Source organism: Cryptomeria japonica, chromosome 7 (assembly GCF_030272615.1).
Source record: "Cryptomeria japonica chromosome 7, Sugi_1.0, whole genome shotgun sequence".
Lineage (NCBI taxonomy): Eukaryota > Viridiplantae > Streptophyta > Pinopsida > Cupressales > Cupressaceae > Cryptomeria > Cryptomeria japonica.
In genome coordinates, this window is record NC_081411.1 from 41,752,800 (window position 1) to 41,780,317 (window position 27,518).

Consider the following 27,518-nt stretch of genomic DNA (forward strand, 5'->3'; position numbering starts at 1 on the left):
AAGGAGAGAGAAAGGAGGTCACTAGGGTTGACGGTTTTCACTGAGGGGAGACTTTACATTCAAAAGAGGGGTTGAAACCCATAAGATCCAATCCCACACAATGCAAGATTGGATTATAAATGAGTTTCAAGGGTTAAGATAGCAAGGCTACCCTCTTTTGTAAAGAATGTAGATAGAAGGATTGAGCTAGGAATGCATGTAAAGTGAGAAAGATTCACTTATAAACAGAGATAGGAATATAGGATGAAGCTGCGGACCTGAAATTAGCAGCAAAATGTCGAGACGACACTGTCCTACAAATTTGAGTGAAAGTTGACGGGACGATGGCGCCCGGCGTGCACATGATCCTCCGAAAAATCCGCGAAACAAAGGGGGATCTGTTCGTCTCTGCACAAGGGTTCCAGATCTTCAATTATAGCCACATACCTGCAACCTACACATAGAAAAGAGAGGACGATTGGGGGGTTAGGGATTAGGGGTTTGCCCTTAGGTCAAACCCCGGTTTTGGAATTAACCAAGAAATGAGAATGTTGTAAATGTAAATGATTGTAATGTAAACAAGTACTAATACCTTGTTGTAAGAATGTTTGTATTCTTACATGCGAAGGTGTAAATGTTGTTGTATGTTGTATGTTGTATGTGGTATGTGATCTCCTCTTCAATGGTTGAATCCTTGTCTTGAATGCAACACTTAGCCTTGAATGGAGACTTAGAATGATCAATTGCTTGAAGGAATGCTTGAATGCTTGAATGTTTGAATGTCGCTTCCATGTCTTGTACACATATATCCTCCCTCCTCAAAATGGGAGAGGAAATGTAGTTTATATACTTGCCAATTAGGGTTGAAAGACTGATTTTTCCGACCTTGGGCCGACATAGCAACCTTATTTTCCAATTTGCAAACTTAAAGACCCGAAGCCCCATAAGAGACTAGGCCCAAAATAGGGCTAGGGACCAGGGTGCTGGGCGCCATGGTCCCACCTCCAGGGACAGCAGGGTGCAAGGAGGATCAGGCCAGGGTGTTGAAAAATGCAGTTTTTGATGTCATGAACAAGTTTTGGGGTCTCCATTCAGGTTCAGTGTTGCATCACCATCGTGAAGACCCAAATGCAATCGAAATTGCAAGTGTCACAATTTTAGGACGTTACAAGTGGTTATAATCTAAAGTGCCTAAGTTTAGACTAGGGTGGAGAGTTTACATCCAATGAGTTTGAGGACTATTATGAGAGACATGGAATCAAAAGATAATACTCAACCCCAAGGATACCACAACAAAATGGTGTGGTAGAAAAAAAATAGGACAGTTAAGGAGATGGCTAGGACCATGTTGAATGAGGAAAACATACCAAATATCTATTGGAAGGAAATAGTGCATATTGTAGTATACACTGTAAATCAGGTACTGTTGAGAATAAACAATGAGATGACACCCTATGAGTTGTGGTATGACCGGAAACCATCAGTCAAACAATTCAAGGTGTTTGGAAGTAAATGTTTTATCAAGAGAGACATGGATGGTTTGGGTAGTTTTGATTCTAGGAGTGATGAAGGCATCTTCCTAGGTTACTCAACTCACAACAAGGCCTATAAATGCTACAATAAGAGACTGAGAAAAGTCATTGAATGTGTGAATGCCAAAGTTGATGAAGACCTAAACAGGGGAAGACAACCACAAATGAATTGGTTTGATGATACCGGTGATGAAGACAATGAAGTCCAGACTAATAATGAACCAGAAGATGGAACTAGTAAGTCCCCCAACCAGTATGTGAAAAAGAATCATCCAGAAGAGAAGATAATAGGCAATAAATCTGATGGTGTGCAGATAAGAAGAAGACTAGCAAGGAACAATGAGAAAGTAAGCCTCTGCCTCATGATAGAAATTGAACCCAAAAATTTCAATGAGGCCAGTAAGGATGAGAAATGGATGGATGCCATGGAAGAAGAATTATAGCAGATTGAGAAGTACATGACTTGGGAATTAGTCCCATGATCGGAAAACAAGAACATCATTAGCATCACATGGGTCTACTAGAACAAGATGAATGAAGAAGGTAAGATTGTTAGACATAAAGTTAGATGTGTCTGCAAAGGTTACTCTTAAGTAGGGGGCATTGATTTTGAAGAAACATTTGCACAGGTAGCTGGACTAGAAGTCATTAGGATGTTTCTAGCTTTCTCTGCCTACAAGGGATATAAAGTGTATCAAATGGATATAAAATCTACCTTCCTAAATGGAAATTTGGAAGAAGAAGTGTATATGGAGAAACCAAAAGGATTTCTACTACATGATGATGAAACCTTTGTGTTCCTATTGAAGAAGGCCTTGTTTGGGTTAAAGCGGGCTCCTAGGGCTTGGTATTCAAGATTAGACAAATACCTAAAGGAGAAAGGATTAAAAAAGGGAAGTACTGACAACAATCTATACATCAAAGCTGATAGAAATCATATGATCATTATGGTGGTGTATGTAGATGGCATCATTTTCGGAAGCAATGAAGACACTCTTTGTAGAGTCTTTGTTGATCAGATGCAAGCAAAATTTGAGATGTAAATGACTAGAGAATTGACATACTTCCTTGGTTTGCAGATATCACAGTTAGATAGGAGGATATTCATCTCACAAACAAAGTATGCAAAGGACATGTTAAAGAAGTTTCAAATGGAGGACTGCAAACTGGTGAGTACCCCTATGGTGACTAGATGCAAACTGAGAAAAGTTGATGAGTCATCGGTAGTGGATCAGACCTGATATAGATCCATGATAGGTATTTTGTTATACCTAAAAACACCTAGACCAGATATAGTGCAGGCAATGTGCATGGTGGCTAGATTTCAAGCAACACCTAAGTAGTCGCATATAAATGCAGTCAGTAGAATTTTTAGGTACCTGTAGGGGACACTTAATTATGGATTATGCTACCCTAAACAAGGGGAATTTACCCTAGAGGCATATACAGATGTAGATTGGGAAGGATGCATTTATGACCGAAAAAGCACAAGTGGTGGTGCATTCTTCCTAGGTTACCAGTTAGTTTCATGGCATAGCAAGATGCGGGATTCAGTGTCCACATCAACTGCTGAAGAAGAATACATTGTTGTTTCCACATGCTTCTCTCAAGTGCTTTAGATGAAGAAGACCCTCAAGGATATATAGGTGGATATCTTTGATCCCATCCCCATCTGGTGTGATAACTCAAGTGCCATCAACATATCAAAGAATATGATGATGCATTCAAAGAAAAAGCACATAGCCATCAAATATCATTTTCTCGGGGAGAAAGTTGAAGGACATGAGGTCATAATGGAATATTTTCCCACCAATTAATAAATGATAGATATCTTCACCAAGACATTGCACTTAAGTTTGTAAGGAGATGTATGGTTTAGGGGGAGTTTCATAGAAGTATTTGTATCTCTTGAACCACTTGGTGACCACAAAGGCAGTTGGTAGCTTATGTCAAAGGGGGAGAATAAACTGGAAAGTGGAAAACCCTAATCCTTTTCCATTGTTGTCAAAGGGGGAGAAATCTACCGGCAGTGCAGGTGTGTTGATGTCAATGCCAAAGGGGGATATTGTTAGCATTATGTTATCATTGATGTCAACTGGTGAGTAAGTAGAGGTGACCGGTATGTGTGAGAGCATTTCATGGATAATTGGTATGAAGGGTGGATTGTGGAAGAAGACATGAAACTGGTATGGTGGATGTTGATTGCGATGAAGAGGCAAAATGTTACAAGAATCACATCAACACTGTAGGTGAAGTATGTGCTGACAAGGAGAAGGAAACTCAAGCTGTTTGGGTTGAGAAAGAAAAGATCAATGCAGAGTCAAGTTTGATTGTGCAAACTACCCTACATGCAGAAAGGAAGAATCTATGGGTAGTGGATAGTGGTTGTTCCAACCACATGGCGAGAGATAAGAAAAAGTTCATCAAGCTTGAAGATTGGAATGGTGGTTCAGTAAGGTTTGGAGATAATTCATCCAACAAGATAAATGGAAAAGGTATTCTAAATATTGATGGAAAATTGAAAGCTCATGATGTATATTATGTAGAAGGTCTGAAGCACAATTTGATGAGTATGAGTCAGATATGTGACAAAGGATACAAATTCATCTTTGACTCTATCGGTTGCCAGATAAGGAAGGAGAGTACTAGTCAAATTGTAGTAGAAGGTAAGAGGACAGATTGAAATGTATACAATTTGAAATATTGTTTTGAATCCCAATGCATCTTGGGACAAGTGGATGAAATATGGTTGTGGCATAGAAAGTTAGGGCACATAAATTTTGACAATCTAGTCAAAGTAAGAAAAAAGGGCTATGTGAGACACATACCGAAGATCATCAAACCGGTAAGCATATTTAGTGATGAATATGTTAAAGGAAAGAAAACTAAGGTGTCCTTTCAGACTAAAAAACATAACACCTCAAGGCCGAAAAAGCACAACCCTTACCCTTTGCCATTGTTGTCAAAGGGGGATAAATCTACCGACAATGCAGGTGTGTTGACGTCAATGCCAAAGGGGGAGATTGTTAGCATTATGTTATCATTGATGTTGACCAGTGAGTAAGTAGAGGTGATTGGTATGTGTGAGAAATCATTTCATGGATAATCGGTATGAAGGGTGGATTGTGGAAGAAGACATGAAACCAGTATGGTGGATGTTGATTGCAATGAAGAAAAATGTTACAAGAATCACATCAACACCGGAGGTGAAGTATGTGTAGGCCACCGACATAAAGGATGGATTGTATAAGCTGACATAAATGGTATGTTACCGGTATACTTGAAGTGCATCATCTATCGGTAAGAAGGATCTCAAGCAAGAAAGCAAGAAAACAAGTCAACAAATAAATAGACTAAATGAAAGGATCGGTATGGTTGATGACAAGCCAAGTGGGTCCATCGATAAAAGATATGTTCGCAGATATGTAGGAAAACCGATTAGGTCATGCCGGTAAGATTCTATAGACCAGTAGTGGGTCTTGGTCGGTGATTCATGTCAGATAGACATAACTAGTTGATGAAGAATGCCAAACCAACTCAATAGGAAAAGTAGAGGTGGATGTCGACAAAGGTGACACGTGGAAAGCATGTAGAGGTCGGTGGAGTACTCATCAATGTGGTAGGTAACGAGTAGGTCAACATTAATGGAAAACCTACAAATCACAGATCGATGGCACGATGTTGTGGCTCGAGGAAGATAGAAAGGAAAGATGACTGATCTAATTTTGTAGGACAATCTTATCCTTGTTCTTGTTGGTCAAAGGAAACAATTGAAGCATTAATGGTAATATACAGAGGAAGGCCGAAAAACCTGTTGCAGATGTTTAAAAACTGGAAAACGTGTATTGGAAGATGAGGATATGGTAGTGTTGATTGATGTGTTGCAGATTATCATTCCAAGAAATGAAGTTCTGATTAGATTGGATGCAAATTGAGTTGGTGGAAGAAAACCCTAACACGCCATAATTTGAATGTTGTTTTTGGCGGGAACCTTTAGATTTAAATATGCAGACTAAATACTAGACAATTTTTTTTGGGGGGGGGGTCTGGGATGCGAATTTGAAGTGAAGTGTGAGTTTGAGAAAGAAAAGAGAAATCAGTTTGAGAGACATTTCACTGAGAATCAGAGTGTTGAAGTGGTAGCATGGAAAATCGGTAAGAGGTCTTTATTGGTAGTGACAAAGCAATCGGTGAACTGAAATAAAGTTATCAGTCTAGGATATCAGCAGTGTGTACTGGTAGGAAAGAATCCATGAACGTGTTATTATGAAAGCAGAGATTCAGAGACAAAGAAGAAAGGTAGAAGGAGAGTAGTTGGTGATTTGAGAATGAAACTGAACAATCGATAGTGAAAGAACCGATGTGGAAGATAGCAGTGTTACTGGCAAACAGATGTTGATCAAGTGTTGTAGAACCCATTGCAACAAGGTGCTCTCACAATATTTAATTATATTTCTTTGTCTCACATCAGGTTGGTGCTTGGTGTAGGGGTTGGTTCTCCTTGGGCCAGTTCCCTAAATGTACAGGGGTTGGTGTTCCTTGGGTTGGTGCCCTAAAATCTTTGTAATTCATTATTTTAATTGGAGCAATAGTCTCTTGCAACATTTCTCACTGCGATTCTTCCCACATTGGGTTTTCCTTGTATATTTGGTGTTGTGTGATTGTATTCCCTTGTGTGTTTGATTTTGATTACTTATCTTGTCTCACTGACATAACCCCTTTTTAGTGTTTAGATTGTTAACCGGTACTTAAAAATTGGTTTAAAAGTAAAAGATTTCAAGGAACCACTGATTCACCCCCCTCTTAGTAGTACATTGTGTTCAATATTTTTTGCATCAACATTTCAGATCACACTCCATGATCCATCATTGGGATGATCTCTCTTCTGCATGCTCTCTAATCATCATGATGATGGTCCACGGAGTGTGATCCAAAATGTTGATGCAAAAAACTCATACACAATCTAATCCGAAAACAATCAAGACAATATCTCATGAATTGTGGAAACTTGATGTTTGTTATTGACTAGTATTTTTCAATATATTTTTCTAGTGGTATTTATGTTTTGCAAATTAGTTATATTGATTTATGCTTGGTACATTTAGTTGTGTTATAGGTCAGTTTGACCGGTTGGATTATCTTGATTGGATTATACATTTTGGTCTAGTTATGCATTGAAGAATGAATTGCGATGTTGTTATGGGTCTCACCATGGTACATGGAGATCCATGTCGCATATTTGCATGGGAAGATGTCCTTTGGCTAGCTAATTGCTAAGTTCTATTATTGTTCTACATGTTAATATATTTGGTAGCATCTTTGGAGGATATTTTAGTGTGTGTGAATCATTGGATTTATCTTGGAAGGATGAATTATGATGTATTGGGTCTCTTCTTTCTCTTGGAGTATAGTGCCTTGAGTATTTTTGTTCTGGGTGGCTTATTTTGTGCAATAATATTTATTTCAGTTTTGGCTGACCCTTAATTAGTTTTCTTTGATGATCTATCTTATATTTAAGGAGTGTGGTTGTATGAGTTATGTATGGATTGTGTGTGAATTTATGAGAAGCATTTGTGAATAGTGTCCAAGCAAATTTGAGATTGCAAAACTATGAAAGTCAAAGCTTTGAAGATAATACATTCAATAAGATGGTGTGTTGTGATAGTGTTGATTATTAGAGATGTTTTCCATGATGTTAGTTTCTTGACACAAATGTTCAAGGATAATTTCATGTTAAGGAGAGCCTTCACATTTCAATTCTACTATTTCCTTTGCTGCTAATTGATAGTGGGTCCTTCAATAGCTTTTTGTATCTTTCTCTATAGTACAATGTGCCTCAATTGAGCAAGTTCGTGTATCTTGCCCCAAGGTAGTGTTGTTGGCATATGCACACTCCAATGAGACATTGAAGGTGATTGAAGGTTTTGTCATTGATGGAAACCTTACAATCCTATAACACTGGCAAGACATTCCACCGGCACCAGCAAGAACAACCGACACTCAGACTACCGACACCGGCAGTGAAAGGAAGCATACCGACACAGAGGCCGACATGATTTTTGTTGTAATATATTTTTTTTATTATTGTAAAATCTTTGTAAGTCGACTTGGCATAATGTAAAATGACTCATATATATAAGATTTCATTGTAGAACATTGATATAGAGGTAGATGTAAGAGATATGAAATGAAATTAGGCAGACCTATTATTCGAATTATAGGTTAAGGGTTTATGTAAGAAGTAGAGCAGAAACTGGTACTAGATCTGGCATTATAGATGCTATTTTGAAGCAGTACAAGACACTGGATTCGTATAATCCATTTTGTAAGTCAGTGAGACTTCTATTTTGAGCAGTGAGCTCTAGGCACTTGGCCTTCCTGCATGTGCAGGCCCCTCTTGTCTCAGTAATATTCTCTTATTGGCTAGTAAGTGAATATTGTGGGTCACAAATCCCACCGAGGTTTTTCCCACACCGGTTTTCCTTGTTAAATCCTTGTGTTATGGTGTGTTTTTCATGTGGTTGCTTTTATCTCTATTTATTACATTACTTCTTGCTTACCAGTACACAGTTTTAATATGTTCTACATGTTTTAAGTTAAGAAATTTAATATACCGATTAGATACTGATTCACCCCCCCCCTCTTAGTATTTGTGGGAATCTTAACAATTGGTATTAGAGCTTGGTCCTCTATTTTCAAAAGTGTAACAACTTGAGGAAGATCTTGCCACCGGTAGACTTGGAAAATTTGATGAAGCAATTGGAAGTAGCTCTCTCAGACTATGATACTGAAAAGTTGAAAAATATCAAACTTGAAGATGATCTAAAGGCAACTCAGGAAATTATCCAAGCACTTCAAGAAAATCTTACCATTGCAAGGAACAAGAGAAGAGAACTCTGTGAAAAGATGCAAATTGATGACGATGAAAAAGAAACTCTTAATGAGAAGATATGCAAGCTAAAACAAGAGAACATGACAACAAGGAATGAGATGCAGGATATGACTATGAGATTTTGCGAAGAAATTGAAGATAGAAAGAAGAATGAAGAAGATTTGACCAGAAGACTAAGTGATGCAGCAAATAAGAACACTAGACTTAGCTATGAAAATAATTTGTTGAAGACAGATCTAATGCATACACATAATGACTCAAATGAACTGATGAGACAGAAAGAGATCTTAGAAAGAGAACTGGATATTGCAAATCAGCACAAAGAAAAATTCAAGAAAAGCTCAAAAGAACTTGGTGACTTACTAAAGAAATAGAAACCTAAAGGTGACACTTGTGGAAATGGCTTTGAAGTTGGAGAAAGCTTTGGTACTGCAAATACACAGGATCACAGCAAACCGGTAAGACAACCTACTGCTTACAAATTTAATGGAAAATGCTTTAACTGTAATCAGTATGGTCATAGAGAAAATCAATTTAGCTCTAGAAGTTATCAGAATATCAACACACCCACCGGTCAATGTTCAAAATGCAACAAAATTGGTCATAACTCTAAAAAATTGCAGAATGAATGTGAGATGTTATGTTTGTGGAAGATTTTGACACCTATCTAATCAATGTAGATCACAAACCAACATAGGTTATGGAAAAGATATTCAAAAGAATAATGTGACTTGCTATGCATGTAACAAGATTGGGCATATTGCAAAATTCTGCAGAAGTAAAGGATCATCGGTAGACAACAAATGTTCTAGTTTGAAGGGAAAAGAAAAAGTTGAAGAGGGTAAGCAAGAATTCTCAAAAAAATGGATTAGAAAGTCAGACCTAAATAATGTTGGAAATACTCCTCCACCGGTAGAACCAATCAACACTCCACCGACATAACAAAGTAGTACTCCACTGGCAAGAAGCTCTTCATCAAATTGAGGAAATTTTCCTTGAGGGTTTGGAAATCAAATGAGATATATGCTATTATTCCCTTGGTTTATAATGAGAAGTTGAAAAGTACTTCTATACCAGCAAATAAGGTTAAGTGGTTAATTCACCGACATGCATTAAATATGGTAGTTGGCGAAATTAACTTTATAAATCAGTGGTTTTGGCTCCATTTCACTTCACCGTGAATTCAAACACTCGAAGAGCGTGAAATCTCCAGAGCTAAGGCATTTCAAGCAAAGAGGCCAAACACTTCAGCAATCAATCCTTCTTAAGGTAGAAAAAGGTATTTATTATCATGGCATCCTCCTCTGCATCATAACTAACCCTACTGTAGTCGAGGTTATCAAATGCCCTAGGCCTGTATTCCAGCTAGTTCCCGAGGTAGCTAAAAAGGATGACAATGTTGGTGCATTCTCCCAAATCCCCAAAGGAGTTATTTTTCGCAGAAGATCCCAAAATGTATATCCATTGCCACATAGATGAACTAGGAGATGAGGAAATCAAAAACATGTACAAAACTATTATATGTGATAACTCTGGAAATGTGAAGCCTGAACATAAAATTGTTGAAACCCTAGGATTCACTGAGATCCTTAGCATTCCAAACTTTCCTAAGGAAGTCATTAGGATAGTCTTGAACAAGGTACATGGTGAATTCTTTTGGTTAGACTCGATTCACAAAATTACCAAGGAAGCAGTGAAAGCTATAACAGGGTTACCTTCCACCAGTAGCAGACCAGACAAAACCAAGAAGGTCTCAAATAACCTAGTAACAAACTTAACTGGTACAACATCCGACAGAAGGTCTATGAGGGTTAATGATGTGACCGATACAAATGTGAGATTTGTTAGCATGATTCTAGGTTACAAAGCAACTCATGCAAATAGACTTAACTTAGTTTCAAGTTTATGCATTAAAAGTGCTTATGACATGGTTAAAGACAATGTGAAAATTGATGTATGTGAATGGATGAAAGATGAGTTAATTGATAATTTAGGAAAAATCAAGAAGGATAAGAAAGGGACTTTTAGATTTGGTAACTTACTTGTTTGCTTAACGCTACACATAACCAAACAGGTTCCCGGTATAGGCAACAAGAGCCTTGGATTTGACATACTAGTAGGAAAATAGCTATTAGACCTATTCAACAACATGGGTGAAAACAAGGAAAAGAACATCAATGAGTATTTTCAAGCACTTAAGGCTAGAATGAACAAGAGAATATGACTGTCATGGAAACTTGTTGACAAATATAAGGATGATATATGTTTTGTAATAAAAAAGGATGAGATCTGGATGGAAGTAGTGATCCCAAGAACAATTTGGGTTACTGAAATGGGATATGAGACTGATGATCATATCATTGAGATTTATGCAAAATCCCTTTTGGAAGCACCTAAGGAACCAAAGGAAGAGGCATTGAAAGAGAAATTGGAAATTGAAAAACAAAAATTCTTTGATGATCAAATAAAGAAGTGTACAAGAGAATTTGACACACTCCTACCAGAACTATGCAACTCATTAAAGGAATTCAAAACTCTATACAGAGATATTTGCAAGACAAACTTCCTAACAATTGACATAGATAAGAAAATGAGCAAGGTACAGGATGAAATCAATAAACTTGCTGACAGTTTTGTTAACTCACCTGATACATTATCAGTTTTTGAACAAAAGATAACAAGTTTTGAGGGAGAATTACTTAAGTTTGAAAGAGAAAAGGAGAGAATAATAAACAAGGCTAAAGACCTGAGACTAAGAATAAGTCCAAGACTGGACTATCTAGCATCCTTGAGAAAGGAAATATCTGAGGCATTAATACAGGGATAGAAAACACCAACATAGCATATGCAACACGTCACCGGTACAGTACAAAGAACTAAGGCAGCAATAAAAGACAGTAAGAAGTTTATGGAAAGCATAAATTTGGTTTTGGTAGACATTTTTCAAATTATAACCACCCAGCTACAAGGCTGAGACAGAAAACTACAACTCTATTGACACATTGACAACGTTTGTCATTGATGCCAAAGGGGGAGTAGTAGTATGAGAAAATAATCGGCAAAGGACTCACCTACTCAAGGGGAGCTCATATATTTTTGGGTACACATTTTTGGAAACAAATTTTTGGATTACAAGTTTTGGATACAGTTTTGGAAATTTTCTCATGACTGTTGCCATCAATGCCAAAGGGGGAGATTGTTGGCATATGCACACTCCAAAGAGACATTAAAGGTGATTGAAGGTTTTGTCATTGATGGAAACCTTACAATCCTATGACACCGGCAAGACATTCCACCGGCACCAGCAAGAACAAACTCTACATCGACACTCAGACTACCGGCACCGGCAGTGAAAGGAAGCATACCGACACAGAGGCTGACATGATTTTTGTTGTAATATATTTTGTTTATTATTGTAAAATCTTTGTAAGCCAACTTGGTATAATGTAAAATGACTCATATATATAAGAGTTCATTGTAGAACATTGATATAGAGGTAGATGTAAGAGATACAAAATGAAATTAGGTAGACCTATTATGCGAATTATAGGTTAAGGGTTTATGTAAGAAGCAGAGCAGAAACCAGTACTAGATCTAGCATTATAGATGCTATTCTAAAGCAGTACAAGACACTGTATTTGTATAATCCATTTTGTAAGTTAGTGAGACTTTTATTTTGAGCAGTGAGCTCTAGGCACTTGGCCTTCTTGCATGTGCAAGCCCCTCTTGTATCACAAATCCCACCGAGGTTTTTCCCACACTGGGTTTCCTTGTTAAGTCCTTGTGTTATGGTGTGTTTTTCATGTGGTTGCTTTTATCTCTATTTATTGCATTACTTCTTGCTTATCGGTACACAATTTTAATATGTTCTACATGTTTTAAGTTAAGAAATTTAATATACCAATTAGATATTGATTCACCTCCCCCCCCCCCCTCTCAGTATCTGTGGGAATCCTAACAAGTGTGTCTTAGTTTTGTAAGTCTATCAGGTGTTGTTTCTCCTTGGTAGTAAGTCTAAAACATTGTAATAATTTTATTCATATTATTAGTTAGATTTTGTAAGGGTGAAAATTAATGTTTTCACCACTAGATATAATAAAACTACTAATTTTGGTTAGGGACCAATTACTTTATGAAAAGATAGAAATTTGATAGATCTAAACCTAATAGATTTAGATTCTAATTAGATTACAAGGGTTTTAGATGTTCATCTTATTTCTCTTGAGTTGAATTTGATTTGAATTTGTTGAAGATGTTGAAATTAGGGTAAATGTGTTTAAACTAAAGCAATTATGCATAACAGTGAGTTGTAGTCATCAAATAGAGTCAAAAACCTAGAACTAAGCAATATATGAGTGTTTAGATCCATTCCTAAAGGGTTGAACTGAACTATCAATCACTCTGGTTCTCCAAACTTTTTGTTGTCCAAAAAGGAACCTATTCATCTCTACTAATAATGTTGATCTTGAAAATTACAGCTCTATACCTATTCTTGCACATAGTAGAGAGGGAAAAATAGTTAGAAATAGATGTTTGCCTAAGTCAAGCCCTAGTTTAGGAATTAACCTTGAATGAAATAATGCAAATACTGAAATAAATAATGGAAAGATATGCCTCATATCTGCAATTATTGGTGATGATGTTTTGCTTCTTGAATGCAATCATATATGTTGTATGATATAGCATGAACATGATAAACCCCTAATCACACACACATGTTTTCATATGAATGATGTACTTTTGCTCCATAATGGTTGAATGAAGAATATGCAGCCTTGTATATATTTTTAATAATGAAGAATTTGTTGTAGCAAGATTTCTAACATTATAGTGATGGGAGGATTTCGTAAGAAAAATGATAAACCGGATTTGAAGCAATTATATAATATGCAACTACCAAAATTATAGAAATATTACCTGCTAAATTCTTCCCTAGCGGTAAATGAAAGACATTGAAGGGCTTCCTTCCATATGTTAAGCTTCTCTAGGTATCTATCCTTCTCTTCATATTTAATGAATGCCTCCATGTATACTCCCTTCTCAATATGGTTAAGTTCCCATGGCTTCACTTGATAAAACACGGGTTTAATTTTGGTCGTACTTTCTAACATGAGAACTAGCTCATCCAAACACCAAGATGACTTTGAATATCTTTTGGAAAAGATGGCTATGTGTACCTTAGCAGAGTAGATGGCAGTTTCAATGATATATGGAAATGAATTTCCTAGCCCCTTTTCTTGGGACTCAAGAAACACCTCTATTCTCAACTGCTGAAGAGAATTGTATGGCTGAGTAGCTAAAGTTCCTTTGACATCAGGACCTCTATGGTTGATGAACACATCAAACAATTTTGATGATTCACAAACTTTCCTTCTTTTGCCACCAGGTTCCATTGTAGAGAAAGCATTAAATTCTTGATTTTGCTGGTGAGATGAAGAAGAAGATGCCATTGATTGCAATTCAAACCCTAACAACCCATTTAAATTTAGAAAGAAAGAGTAGAATGAATGTGATTTATGATGGGAATTATAGTTTATGTGGGAGAGCAGAGGTACGGTGAATTAAGTAGATCATTGCACAGGTGGATAAAGTATTTTCCTCATTGTTTCATCAAGAAAACGAGGAGCAACAAAAACACTTGGAGATTACCCAAGGTGCTGATCTGGACAAAGAAAAAGGTAGATTTAGTCATTTCTAGACACATGCAAGGCTGAAACAAAGCAAAGGTAAACATGTAGAAATTAGAGGGAAAAGAGAAGGAAAATGCACTCAAAGTAGACATGAATGGAGGTAGGATTCGATTTGGTTTACAGAGTGATTATCCTATTGGCCACTTGTAAATTTTAAAGAATGTCGATGCGTGGTTGAGGCATCCAAAAAAGTGATGGACAGTGTTGGTGTGTGTTGACTGCAATACTGCCCAGCGACTGGGCCCTCTCCTTTATTCAACATAGATTTTTTTTTTTAAGTTCCAGCCATGTCGAGGGATTGAGCTTAAACAGTGATTAAACTAAGCCCGATTAGGTAACCAAAATTTAGTTTTTTTCAGATTTATTTTTTCATGAAATATGATGTGTTTTTTTGAATTACAATTCATGAAACATAAGGCAATAAGTTTGATTTGAAACTGGGAGTTGAATCGTGATAGCAATATCATAATTTGACTTGTCGTGGAAAATAACTCATACTTACTGTAGCGTCCTAAAATTGCGACACTTGCAATTTCGACTGCATTTCGGTCTTCACGATGGTGACGCAACACGAAACCTGAATGGAGACCCCGAAACATGTCTACGACACCAAAAACTGCATTTTTCAAGCACCCTGGCCTGAACCTCCTTTGCACCCTGCTGTCCCGGGAGGTGGGACCAGAGCGCCCAGCGCCCTAGTCCTTCAGGACCAGGGCGCCCAACACCCTAGTCCTTCAGGACCAGGACACCTAGCGCCCTGGTCCCCCAGGACCATGGCACCCAACGCCCTGGTCCCTGGCCCTATTTTGGGCCCGGTTTCCTATGGGGTCTCGGGTCTTTTTGTTTGCAAATTGGAAATTATATTTCCTAGTCGGCCTAAAGTTGGGAAAATCAGTCTATCAGCCCTAATTGACAAGTATATAAACTACATTTTCTCTCTCATTTTGGGGTAGAGGATGAACATATGTGGAAACGATATTCAAGCATTCAAGCATTCAAGCATTCAAACATTCCTTCAAGCTATTGATCATTCTAAGTCTCCATTCAAGGCTAAGTGTTGCATTCAAGACAAGGATTCAACCATTGAAGAGGAGATCACTTACTACATGCTACATACTACATACAACATACAACAAACAACAACATCTATACCTTCGCACATAAGGATACAAACATCCTTACAACAAGGTATTAGTACTTGTTTTACATTATAGTCATTTACATTTACAGCATTTCTCATTTCTTGGTTAATTCCAAAACCGGGGTTTGACCTAAAGGCAAACCCCTAATCCCTAACCCCCCAATCGTCTTCGCTTTTTTGTGTGTAGGTTGCAGGTACGCAACTGAAATTGAAGATCTGGAATCCTTGTGCAGAGACGAACAGATCCCCCTTCGTTTCGCGGATTTTTCGGAGGACCGTGTGCACGTCGGGCGCCATCGTCCCGTCAACTTTTGCTCAAATTTGCAGGACAGCGCCGTATCGACATTTTACTGCTAATTCCAGGTCCGCAGCTTCATCCTATATCCCTATCTCAGTTTATAAGCGAATCTTTCTCACTTTCTATGTATTCCTAGCCTAATCATTCTATGCACATTCTTTACAAAAGAGGGTAGCCTTGCTGTCTTAATCCTTGAAACGCATTTAGCATCCAATCTTGCCTTGTGTGGGATTGGATCTTGTGGGTTTCAACCCCTCTTTTGAATGTAAAGTCTCCCAAGTGAAAACCATCAACCCTAACGACCTCCCTTCTCTCTCCTTGGAGTTGGAAGAGGGGAGAGCAACTAGGGTTCGATCGCGATTTTCTGCTTTACATTTTGGTGAACCCGATGTGAACATCCTTTCTGATTATTCATGGTTAGATTTGAAAATTGGATTCCTTGATTACATTTCCATGTTTGATCTTTTGCAAAATTTTAGAGGTTAATTGCATAAAAACCCTAAAATTTCTTTTTAGTAATTGTACTTGTGAAATATTTAATTGTTAATGCTTGTTTCAGATCTGCCCTTCTATTACAAATTATCAATTCATATTTGTGCTTTAATTTTGAAAATTAAGTGGTTAAGTGTCAAAACCCTAATTTTTGAAACCCTCTTGATTCAACCTTTGTCCAACAATTTCACTGATCAAAACATCTCCAAATCAGCTGTAACTTTGGATTCCGCAATAAAATCACAATATCTTTCATCCCTGAAAATTTGGAAAAAAATTGCGAGGACCGTGTGCACTCCGACCGCCATCGTCCCCGACATTTTTTCCAAAATTTCGGGAGCTAGATCTTACTGTATTTTTTTGCTAAAATCCAGAATTTTGGCTGATTTTATCAAATCTAACACTTTCAAAATTACAGTCAAAGTTGGTCTTGTGATCTCTTGGTTTAGGGCTTCTAATCATTCAAAAATCATCGAAATTGAAATTTTGTGTCAAAATTGTGTTCTTACTGTCCTAAATTTGAAAAGTGTGTTTGCATTCATTCAAAATTTCAGTGCTTTATTCAAATTCTTGCAATTTGTGACTTTTGAAATTAAGTGCTTAATTACAACAACTTTGATTTCCACTTTCGAAATTGAATTTTGCGTGAAATTGAGTCAATTTTTAAATTTCAAAACTTGCATTGCTTTTGGTATTCCCTCTAAAATCATAAAATTCAAAATTTCAGTTTCCCTCTCTTTTTCAAATTTCAAAATTTTGCATTTTTTGACAATCTTGGTAGGATTCAATTTTGAGATTGCAACTTTAATTTGGCCTATCTATAGATCGTAAAATCACTCAATTTTTTCAGATTAGCTTTAAAATCATCATAACTTTCATCCCTGCAAATTTCAAAAAAAGTTGCCGGGACCGTGTGCACTCCGAGCGCCACGGTCCCTGACATTTTTTCTGAAATTTCGGGAGATTGTCGTGATTGCATTTAACAGCCTAAATCTAGAAGATTGGCTGATTTTACTGAAAATTGCTACCTCTAAATTCAAAATTTTCTTTCCCTCTCTAGTGCATGAGTTTTACAACAATAAGCCCTACTTACACCATTCCCGTTAGACGAAGCCGTAGAATTAAGTCTTTCCGAGGTTTAATTACTGAGGAGATGGAACCTAATTTGAATAGCCTTTTTAACGAGGACATGGGTAATTCCTCTAATCCTCCTAATGATGAAGAAGCTCTTCATGAGGTTTCTGTAGAACAACTTGCGAAATTGGATAGTCAATTTGATGATTTTCAACAATGGATGTCTCAAGAATACCCCGATAGTCAAGCTCTTCCTTTAATTGAGGGTCTAAAACATATGCTTCAAAGTGATAAGAATGGAATTGATATTTTGCGTGGTATTGCACACATTGTGGATTCGAATGTGATGCCTATGAAGAGTTGTGCTGAAACTTTAGGTTATACACAACCTCCTACTCAAGTTAATCATTCTATTCCTTTGACAACTTCTATTGCTAGCATACCTACCTTTACATCAAATATAATGGCTACTTCTATACAAGACATTCCTCCTGTGATCACCAGTCATGGGGGCAATCCTCCTTCTTCAATTAACCCTATTCCTTCATTCAATCGAACTTCTTCATTCATCCCTTCAATGAGTGTTCCTATTACATCTCCACAAATGAACATGACGCAAGGGGGCAATTCATTTAACCATTCCATTCCTCCTTGTAGTGTTCCTCCTGTCCAATCATCTCCTCTGATTAATTATCATAGAGTCCCACCACCTTACTCTCTACCTTCTTTCAATAACATAACACCTCCATCTCAATCTAACACGTCTAATATGAATTCTTTGACTGAAGCGACCATTAACAATCTTGCACAAACTGTCTCTTCCTTACAACAACAAATTGCCTCTATGAATCAATCTAAGTTTAGTGTGCCCACATTTGATGTTACGAGCCCACTTTCTCTTGACATTGTTTGAGCTATCCCCCCTAAACATGTTGAAATCCCGCATTTGGAGCTCTATAATGGTAAAGGAGATCCTCTAACACATGTTAAGACTTTTCAAACAATATGTACCGATTTTTCTTATGACCAAAGGTTGCTTGCAAAATTGTTTACTAGAACATTAAGAGATAAAGCCCTACAATGGTATTGCTCGTTGCCTTCTTATTCTATTACTTCTTTTGAACAACTTGCAAATGCTTTCATTCAACAATTTCAAAACAATATAAGTCCTAAAGTTACTTTGATTGATTTAATGCATTGTAAACAAGGTGTTAAAGAAAAAGTGACTAATTTCATTGGTAGATATAAGCATTTGTATGCTCAAATTTCTTTTCCAGTGCCCGACAATGATATTCAAAGAATCTTAATTTCTAATTTACAAAAAGATATTTGAGACAAACTTCTATTTTCTGAGTTTACTTCTTTCCAACAGTTGTGTGCAACTCTTCACAATTATCAATTGACTGTGAGTCAAATGGAACAATCACATCCTATGGCTCCGAGTGATAAGGGTGATAGCATTCAACAACCATTTGGGAAGTTTAAACCGAACAGAGATTCCATCAAATTCAATGAAAACATCATCAACAACAATGTGAATGCAGCATCAAGTGTGCCTCCTATTTCTAAATTTTTCAAGAAAGAAAGAAAGTATACTCCTTTGAATGAATCATTGCATAGTATTATGAATAAGTTATTGGAACAAAATGTGCTTACTCTTCCTCCTATAAGGCAAATAGATCCTGCAAAGATTACTTCACCTTATTTTGATAACAAAGCTTTTTGTCAATTTCATCATCAGCCTGGGCATGATACTGAAAAATGTTTTTCTTTAAAGGGTAAAATTCAAGATTTGATTGATAATAATACTATCTCTGTTTCTGGAGTGAATGATAAAGGCAATACATCTGTAGCTCCTCCTAACCAAAATCTTCAGATTTTTACTGATCCATTACCTTCCCATACCTCTAATGCGATTGAGGCTAATGACAACTCTCTCTCATCTGATGGTCTTGTGTCTATGACTCTGAATGTGATTAACTTTGTAGAGCAGCAAGAAAACCCTAAAGAACCTTCCATTACATTTAATTCTAGTGAAACTATCAGGGCACCCGATGGTCCTTTATACATAGTTGCAAAAGTCAAGAATACACCTTGCCGTGGAGTGCTTATTGATCCTTCGTGCATGGTTAATGTTATTACTGAAGAATTTCTTTTTACTTTGCAATTGAATCAAGTGATCTATGACAAAACAGATGTGGTTGTGAAATTATTTGATGCATTTTCTTCTCCTGCAATTGGTTCTATTACATTACCTATTGAAGTTCATAACAAATCCCTTGATGTGAGCTTTTCTATTATTCCTTCATCTGAACAATTTCGTGTGAAGCTTGGCTATCCTTGGCTATCTTCCATGAAAGCTATTGCTTCTCCTATTCATAAGTGTTTGAAATTTCCCCATAATGGTGAAGTTGTTACTGTCAATCATAGTCTCTTTAAACCAGCTGAAAGAACTTCTAGTGTTCCTATTGATTACTTTTGGCCTAAACAATTCCAATCTCTTCCTCCGTGAAGTGATCATCTTTTCAAATCTTATCAAAAGTGGAAAACAGATATGATCCTATCTCTAAGTGAACCTAGAACACCCAAACTTGATATTCCTATTGTTCTTGAGAAGGAAGTTCTTCCTTTGAAAGATAAAACTAATGTCTTTCCTCAAGAAGATTCTCAACCCATCCCTATGGATGTGACTATGTCTATGCCAAATAAACCTTCTAAGAGTAGACCTATACCTCCTCATCATGATGGACTTGGTCTTCTTCCTAAACCAAAAATTCCTCCTTTATATGGAGCAATTCCTCCTCCTTCCTTTTATAGAGAGAAGAGACCTTCTTCTTCTCCTATTATCCAGCCTAAGAGACCACAACCTAAACACCCAAGTGATAAGGATGAGAACATTCCTCCTCCTCAATCTTCTCCACTTCCTACTAAGACTAGATGAAATCGTTCTACACGTGAACGCCGACGAAAGCGTCATCTTAGGGCTCAAGCAGCTGCTTCTCAAACTTTGCAATCTCCAAAAACACCTTCAACAAGCATTATTCCATTTTCTCCTCAGCCAGAAATTGAGCCTAAATCTCCTAAACATAAGATGCATGATGGTATTGATCCTGTGCGAGTTAAAGATCCTATTTTTATAAATCTTGATGATGCTATAGATGAAAATGTTATTCATGATGAAAATGTTACTCCTCTTGCTTCTGATAGTGAATATGAACTTGTTGATGTTGATAACCATTTATCTAATGAATTTTCTAAAGCACTTATCCTAGCTCCTAGACAACAACAATGTGGCTTGGAACATGAACATAGCCCTTGTTTGGATTTTTTGATAGCTCCATCTGCTGTGTTGGATGTTCCTCCTCTAGCATGTTCCCTGCCTTCCCGAAACATTGATCAGCAAGATCAGGGGGTAGATGACGTGCTAGACTAGTTACATTAGCATAGCAGATTCTCTCCTCCTCTCTTTTGTTACTTCTTCTATGTGTTATTCTCATTCTTCTATTTGTTGTCCTTAGTGTTGTCTACTTGAGGACGATGCAAAGCATTGCGACCTCTTTTGGTCTCTCTCATGTTGACTCAAAAGACACATGTGTTCCCTTCTTCTAGGTGACCTTCCTTGATTGGGGAATGAAGAACAATTATGCATACATACATATGATATATATACATGACTTATCATACAGCATACTGACCTCGAGGAAACCGAAGTCACCTTGTGCTTTGTGTTTTGTGTCTATTATCCTTGGGTTTATCTCACACTTGGGGGATAAATCTTTGTGATAACGTGCTCCTTTCCTTTCTCATTTCTTATGTGTATCACTATGTTAAAACAATCACCCCCATTGAGGCGTGTGCAATCGCTTTAACGTAGGGGGGCATACACCCTATCTATCCTTTCAAGATACTTGAAAATTTCTTGGCGAACTTAGCTTTGCCTTGAAAATTTTTGGTATTTCTTTTGCATGACTCATAGTGAGGGAACCTTACTATTGACAGTCATGGTTCTCCCTCGTGATCTTCCCTTTTACTTTGTCAATTGAAGTCGTAAGATCCTTAGTCCACTGGGGGCTTGGTGTATCTTGCCTCCTTGACGTGGTGAAAGTCTTTCAATGTTGTTTCCTTGTACTTTACCAGAAGTATGAGCATACATACTCCCGCTAAAGTGGGGGCTAAATGTAGTGTCCTAAAATTGCGACACTTGCAATTTCGACTGCTTTTCGGTCTTCACGACGGCGACGCAACATGGAACCTGAATGGAGACCCCAAAACTTGTCTACGACACCAAAAACTGCATTTTTCAAGCACCCTGGCCTGAACCTCCTTTGCACCCTGCTGTCCCGGGAGGTGGCACCAGGGCGCCCAGTGCCCTGGTCCCTGGCCCTATTTTGGGCCCGGTTTCCTATGGGGTCTCGGGTCTTTTTGTTTGCAAATTGGAAATTATCTTTCCTGGTCGGCCTAAGGTCGGGAAAATCAGTCTATCAGCCCTAATTGACAAGTATATAAACTACATTTTCTCTCTCATTTTGGGGTAGAGGATGAACATATGTGGAAACGATATTCAAGCATTCAAGCATTCAAGCATTCAAACATTCCTTCAAGCTATTGATCATTCTAAGTCTCCATTCAAGGCTAAGTGTTGCATTCAAGACAAGGATTCAACCATTAAAGAGGAGATCACTTACTACATGCTACATACTACATACAACATACAACAAACAACAACATCTATACCTTCGCACATAAGGATACAAACATCCTTACAACAAGGTATTAGTACTTGTTTTACATTACAGTCATTTACATTTACAACATTTCTCATTTCTTGGTTAATTCCAAAACCGGGGTTTGACCTAAAGGCAAACCCCTAATCCCTAACCCCCCAATCGTCTTCACTTTTCTGTGTGTAGGTTGCAGGTACGCAACTGAAATTGAAGATCTGGAATCCTTGTGCAAATATGAACAGATCCCCCTTCATTTTGCGGATTTTTCGGAGGACTGTGTGCACGCCGGGCGCCATCGTCCTGTCAACTTTTGCTCAAATTTGCAGGACAACGTCGTATCGACATTTTACTGCTAATTCCAGGTCCGCAGCTTCATCCTATATCCCTATCTCAGTTTATAAGCGAATCTTTCTCACTTTCTATGTATTCCTAGCCTAATCATTCTATGCACATTCTTTACAAAAGAGGGTAGCCTTGCTGTCTTAATCCTTGAAACGCATTTAGCATCCAATCTTGCCTTGTGTGGGATTGGATCTTGTGGGTTTCAACCCCTCTTTTGAATGTAAAGTCTCCCAAGTGAAAACCATCAACCCTAACGACCTCCCTTCTCTCTCCTTGGAGTTGGAAGAGGGGAGAGCAACTAGGGTTCGATCGCGATTTTCCGCTTTACACTTACCAATTGATGAGCTAAAGGGGCTCTATAATGAATGGTTCATAAGGTACAACACTTTGTTGAAGGTTTTGCAAATGGGGTTGCAAGCTAAGTGGGTTTAACTTTAGAGGAAACTTTGTGGTTAATCATGCTTGAGTTGGGTTTAACTTTAGAAGAAACTTTGTGGTTAAGCATGCTTGAGTTGGAGTAGTACTAGGATGGGTGACCTCCCTAGAAGGCCCAATGTTTCACCTTTGTGAGAATCACCTAGATTCAGTGAGTGCTAAATGGACCATTCATTATCATGAGAGATGGATTCTTGTGAAACATGGGTCAATTAGTTTGACTCAAAACTACACACTTTAAATCTTGATAGTAATATCATAATTTGATTTGTTGTAAACAATATATCCTACTCATCAAAGAAAATATTATTTCATTTTTTTTCTATGTTATTGGCCTATGTTTCCAACTGTAGAATGGAAAGGAGGGGTTTTTTATTTGCCATGCAGGAGAACGCACATCCTTCTAGGCTCTGTTTAGCTTGTTAGGAATAATTTTCAGGTTTGTCTTGCATATTGTTAGCTCCTTTGGACATAAGGAGGCAACAAAAGACCATGAAACATGGTTTGATGAGGAGAGATACATGTAATAAATTGTTTACAAATGGAAACAAAATACGAGCCAAAGATTTTTGTTTCAGAAGAGAAGTGCAAGGGAAGCATCTAAATTTTTTATTTTGGGAAGAGGCGTAAAGTTATACAATTATCTCCAGGCTGCATTGACAAAATTGGTTGATGGGGTCTGCAACTAGGGTTTGACGTGGACCTGTTGGTGCACTTGGCATTGGGCTTCTCGCTCCTACATGTGGAGGTGGTGGTAATCTTCTTCCCCTCGCTTTCCCTTATTTTTTGCTAACTTTTTGCCAAGGCTCTTTGCGTGCAGTGGTTGCAGTTATTGCAGGTGCGAGCAGAGGTAGGAGCATTTAATTCTCAATGGAGTTGGAATTTAATGGGCCGAATGTGACCCATTTTCTCTCTTTAAAAGTCATGGAGGAAGATATTATTGGCAAGTCCTTCCAAGACACCATCATTGGTGATGTTGTGCAGATTTCACGAGAGGCCAAGTTTACTCTAGTAAGTGCTTCGTCTACAGGCTTCAATGGCAGAGACAAAGGACGAGGTAAGGACCCTGCCTTGGCTCCTTTTACTTTGCCTATCTCTCCTAATGACTCCATGATCGAAGGCCTTGAACTAGAAAATAAAAGGCTCCAAGACATTGCCATTTTATTTGCAGTTACTAATATTGACAAGTGTCCGGCTAGGAAATTTCTTGATGAGTGGATGAAAAATTTGTGGGTTAGAAAGTTAGGGTTCAATTTTTCCTTCTGTAGAATGATTCAAAAGGGTCTTTTTGTTATTTTCTTTAAAGACAATAAATCACAAGCAGAGGTTCTCCATAAACAATTTTGGGCCATTTGGAAAACCACCTTTAGGGCCCTCGAATGGTCCTTTAATGTGATTAATGAGGAAATTATGGCTATCTCTTGCCCTCATTAGCTTCTAATTAAAAATATACCTCCCATTTTTTGGAATTTCATTCCCCAAATTCTTGAATCTATTGGAAAATTGTTTAGGATTGATCATTCTTTTAATCTTGTCCCCAAATTGGATGCCAGAGTCTTGATTTCTATCAATCCGGGCATTGATATCCCTAGATTTATTGAAATCAAACTACAAGATGAATCCTTTACTTGCATTTTGGAAACCCTAGGTGGGTTGAACTTGTGCTTCCTGTGTAGACGGGAAGGTCACATCAAGTGATCTTACCCTATTCTCTCGGCTAGAACTAAATTCAATAGTAACCCCCCTGAAACCACTGCTAAAAAAGACAATCTTACCCTCCCCCCCCAAATATTCCTCCAAGATTGCAGAGTCGTCGTCTATCAGAGATAAACTGGGCTCTCTCAGTAAGGCCATCAATAATGTAGTGGCTAGTCTCCCAAAGGTTCAACTTGTCAACCCTCCTAATTTTAAAAATAATATCGACTTCGGCTCTTTTAATGCAGAACACCCCCCCCCCTCCCACTTGGCGGTTTCTGTTGCCATCTCCCAAATGGATGGACTCAAATACTCTGGCTTGCAGATGGTTTCTAGGAAAAACAAAAGGTCCAAAAAGAAGAATTCCCAACAATTGGCTCTGGAAAAAATCAAGGCTTGAGGGCATCCGAAAGCATTTATTGCCAAGGCAGGCATAAAAGTTGGTGGATGTAGACCCCCACTTGAGACTTTGACAATGACCAACCATGACAAGGACTCTCATGTCAAGTCAATTATTAGGACTTTTGAAGGGATTGATTGTGGAGGTGGTGATAATAGGAGTAGGGATGCAACCCCCCTTCCCTCTGCAATCCTTAATCTGCTCTTGCTTCTAATCAATTCCAAGCCTTGGATAACCCATCCAATCCGGCCTTAGTGCAAAATGGCATTGTTGATCCCCTAGGGCATGAAGGTTGTTCCCCTCCTTCTACTCTCATTTTCTCCCCGGCCTTTGCCCCTTTGAAATCAAAGTCCTTGATTGTTGATAATAATGTCCTCTATGAGATTATCCTGGCTGCTCCAATGATTGACAATCCTAAAGCTTTCTACCCATCTGAGATAGGTGTATTTGAGGGTGATTCCCCTGAACAAGCATCCTTAGTTGACATTCATGAGTCTGAGGTGGAGACTAAGTTGAGATCCAACTTGTCGACTATTAATGGTGAGGAGATGAAGGATATTGACAATCTTAATAAGGAAATATCTAAGGCCAAAGCACTCACTAGAAGAAAAAGAGGGAGGTTGTTAGGTTCTAAAAACAATCTCTCTCCCCTGCATAAAAATTATAACCGGAAGGATAGTTTCCCTAAGTGCTTTAGCAGCTTTAAGGCTAACAAGAATGATAAGTAACTGCTTGTTCTCCATGAAATGCCTATCCTAGAATATCCAGAGGCTAGAGTGCCCAGACATGAAATATGTGGTGAGAAGTTTTCTCAATCACCATAAGGAGTTGGATTTTGTCTTGCCTCAAGAGGTTAAAGTAGTTAACTTTGCATTGGAGGTCAATCTGAAATTTGTTTGGAGGGACTCCCATCAATGTTTTCACTAAACATGAGAAAGGCAAAGGGGGAGCTGCCATACTTGTTAGCCCTAATTGGCTAAACTCTATCCTTTGCTCAGGAATTTGTTGGCATATGATGATAATGTATGTTTTCATTGATGTCAATAAGTATAGGTGAACCAGTATGAAGATTGGAAGTTGTTACTGATGTTCAAGTTGGAGAATCGGTTTGAAGAGATGTAGTGAACCGGTGTCAGGGTTTCACTAAGTGTGATTACCAGTTGGTAATCTCAACTCTAGGGTTTCTGGTTTGGCAATCTAGCTTATGCGATGCAATCGGTGACATTCTGTGATGAGTTAGCTAAGAGATAAGGATGAGATCGAGATGCCCCGTCAGTTTTGTGCACATGAAGGATTTCCTTGAGGATCTTACATGTGAAGATCGATTGCATTAAATGTTTACCTCGGGAATGAACATTCTTCTTAGTGGTATGTGAAGAGAGCGTGATGGGTTACTGATTTCTTTATGCGGTGGAAAATGGACGATGCAGAATGACTTGTGATCTGTTTAAGATTGTTTCATTATATTCAATATTTTGAATGGCTAGGATTGGACTGCTTGTAATTGTAAACCTAAATGTTTAGGATTTAGGGTTTATGCTACTAACCTAATTATTTTCTATAAGGTTGATAATGTTTGGTATTGTTTGTGTTAGAAAATGTTGTGTTTGTATCCGAGTGATGAGATACTTTCCAAACCAGTGAGTGGAAAACTGTAGAGTGTGATTGCAGAGTAGATGAGTGGAAAACTGTAGAGTGTGGTTGCAGAGTGGAGGAACTAAAAAGGATATTCCTTAACATGTAGTGTTGTTATTAGATTAAAGCTTTACCTTTTGTCTTCTAACCATTCCAACAGTTGGAAAATCTCTTTTCTGGGTAGCTTTAACAGGCATATTGTAAATCCTCTAACCAGGTGACTCAAGTTCATTGAGTTCTTCAAATCCTCTAGCAAGGTAACCTTTAACATGGTTTTAACCTTTAACAGGGTATATAGTCATTCCTTAACCAGGTGATCTTTAATAGGATCAATTCCTAGCAGAACCTTATTGTAAAGTATTTAACTGGACTAGGCTCCTAACAGAGCGAGTTTCAAAAGAGTTCTAAACAAGCTTGTGGGTATTCATCCCCACCGTGGTTTTTCCCATTTGGGTTTCCACGTGAAAAATCTGTGAGTTATGTGTTGTGAATTTTTCATGTGATGACTGAGTATTCTTTGTTTAGGTGAATATGCATGCAGAGTTAATGGTTATCATATTACTGATACAACATGCATATGTATGTTGGTAATGTTGTTATCAAGTGTTGAATGATCTTTGAAGTATTCAGTTTTACTGGTTTAGATGTCTGAAGTCTTACTGTGTTTAACCAATATTGCCATGGTTAAGTTCAATGATGAAGACAACCGGTTATCATTGTTTTAACTTGATAAGTTGTTGATAATTTTTTGTCTGTACTGATTCACCCCCCCTCTCAGTACCAGTTAGGATATTTATTTTTCATCATTATTCATCATAATCCCCCCTTGCAATAGATTTTTTTGGGTAACTTTCCAACATGGTAATTCTTCTTTTGGGTTGTGCACCATCTATGCCCCCATTGACTATGGGGATAGATCTAACCTCTGGCAGTGGATTGATTCTCTTCCTGACATTCCATGGATCCTGGGGGGTGATTTCAATATGGTCAAGCATAAGGAAGACAAATCAGGTGGAGCCATTATTGAATGGAAAGGAGAGGAAAGGCTTCATTGGGGGACTGAAAAACATTAAGAGACTTTTTGACCCCTTGGAAGGTTTAAAACAAGTATATAAGGGCATCTGGTTTACATGGTGCAACTATCAAAAAATTGGTAGCAGAATCTATTCCAGACTAGATAGATTCTACA